This window comes from Oratosquilla oratoria, chromosome 7 (assembly GCF_046742065.1).
Source record: "Oratosquilla oratoria isolate Oo_2021 chromosome 7, ASM4674206v1, whole genome shotgun sequence".
NCBI lineage: Eukaryota > Metazoa > Arthropoda > Malacostraca > Stomatopoda > Squillidae > Oratosquilla > Oratosquilla oratoria.
In genome coordinates, this window is record NC_134783.1 from 24,981,437 (window position 1) to 24,983,936 (window position 2,500).

A 2,500-nucleotide genomic window follows, 5' to 3' on the forward strand; every position below is an offset into this window, starting at 1 on the left:
TCTTCCTTCTCCTCTTCCTCCTTCCGTTCCCTCTTTCGTTCCTTTTCTTCCTTCCTCATCTTCCTCCTCTTCCTCTTCCCCCTCCTCCTTCCTCCTCCTCCTCTTCCTCTTCCTCCTTCACTTCCGCGTCCTCCTTCCTCCTTCCCTTCCTCGTCCTCTTTCTCCCGTCCCTGTGGGAAGGAAGAGGGGAGGTTGGGAGGGAAGAGGGGAGAGATTCAGAGAAAGCTGTGTGTGTTTGTGCGTGCGTGCATGCGTGTGCAGATATTCTCTTTGGTAAATGAGTAAAGAGATTGTGGAGAAAGGAAGTGGGAGAATACAAGAATAAGATGGAGAGAGAGGAGGAAAGTGAGGCAGAGAGGAAGAGGAAGATTGCAAAAGTCAGGGGATAAGGATGAAGGGGTGTTGGCTTAGAGGAGGGAGGAGGAGGAGGAGGAGGAAGAGGAAGAGGAAGAGGGCATATGGCTGTGGAGGAAGGCGAGATCAGGTACTTAGCAGATTGTTGGCAGGATCCCGACGAGCCACTGCGCCGGAAGAGGAAGGAGAGGAGGAGGGTTGGGCAGAGGAGGGGGAGAGTGAGTGGGAGTGGGAGGGGAGGGAGTGGGGGGAAGGGAAGAGAGGAGGAGGAGGGAGTGGGGGGAAGGGGAATCGAGTTGAAAGTAGGAAAACGATGGAGAAATAGGAGTAATTATAAGGTGGGCAGGAGGAAGAATAATAGAAGAAAGAAGAGGAGAAGGAGGAGGAGGAGGGGGAAGGGAAGGAGAGAAGAAAGAGGAAGAAGAGTGGGAAGGGAAGGAGAGGAGAAGAAAGAGGAGGAGGGTAAGGAAAGGGAGATGGGAATCGGATTGGAATTGGGAAGAGGAAGAGGAGGAATTGCTGGAGGGAAAGGAATGAGAGTAGGAGGAAGGGGAGTAGAAGGAAAGAGAAGAGGAGAGGAGAGGAGAGGAGGGCAGGAAAAGGAAGAGGGGAATGAGGAATAGGAGAAGGAATAGTAAGAGGAGGAGGTAAGGGGGAGAAGAAGGAAGAGAAAGAGAAGATAAAAGAAGGGGAGGAGGAGAAGGAAGAAGAAGTGAAGAAGAGAGGGTCAGCGTTGGACAATTCCAGTTTTAGTACAGTAGTTGCCCAGTGGGATCATCCTTTGGAGTACCTCGTGGTTCTCCGCAGACGAAATCCACCTGAGATATTAAAATAATTGCTAAGATTTTTCCTCGTAACTGTATTAGCCTCAACATAAGCATGTTTTATATATTTATGTATGTATATGTATGTATATGTGTATATAATGTATATATATATATGTATATATATATATATATATATATATAAATATATGTATACATATGTATATATAATATATATATATATATATATATATATATATATATATATATATATATATATAATGCAGAAAAACCACTGTTAAATGAGAAACGTAGTCCGAACGTTTTTGTCTATTTAGGACATCTTCAGGGAGTACTAAATGGACGAAAACGTTCGGAGCAAGCTTCTCATTTACCAGTGTTTTTTCTGCAAATTAATTTTCATGTGTTTCAGTGAAATACTGCATATATATATATATATATATATATATATATATATATATATATATATATATATATATATATATATATATATATATATGAAGAGAAGGAACAATAGATGAAAATGAGAATGATAAAGAAAATGACGAAGAGGAAGGAGATAAGGAGGTAAATAATGATAGGCTCTGAGAGAGAGAGCGGGGGGGGAGGAGGAGGAGAGAGAGAAATAGAGAGAGAGGGGAAGGGGGAAGGGAAAACGAGGGGATGTCATAATGTACAAACTTCCTATTATCTATTTTTTCATTCGTGTCCGACATGGAATTTTATTTTATTTTATTTTTGTTAATTATCAGTGTAATACTTTTTCCTCAATATATGTAAATGTATGTACTGTAGTGTATTTATGTGTGCATGTATGTATATTTGTATTTGCGTGTATGTATGCATGAATGTATGTATGTTTATATGTACTCGTATTTACATTTGTATTTGCGTTATGTACATTAGTGTTCGAGTCTCACGGGCATATATAAATACATGTATTTATATATGCATGTATAAATGTATATGTATTTGTGTGAATGTATGCATGCATGTATACGTACCTGCACACAGTATGTATGTGTATTTGTGTGTATGTATTGCATGTATGCATGTCTGAATAGAATCGCCAATGACGACGATGTCAATCAAATAATTCCGACAGTTGTCCTCGGACTCGAACCCGAGACTTATACGTGGCAGGTCGTTGCTCTTCCAACTACGCTATCGAGACTATAATCCTTCAACCTCGGGGTTAATCTAACCCCGCAGGATTTGAATCGACTGCTAACTGCCGTCCCAATCTCAATTTTACGAAGAACCAAGCCCACTTGTAGCTAGTGGTTAAGCTAGGTACGTATCCTTGATAGATTTTCGTCGTTGTAATACCTGAATAGAATCGCCAATGACGACGAAGTCAA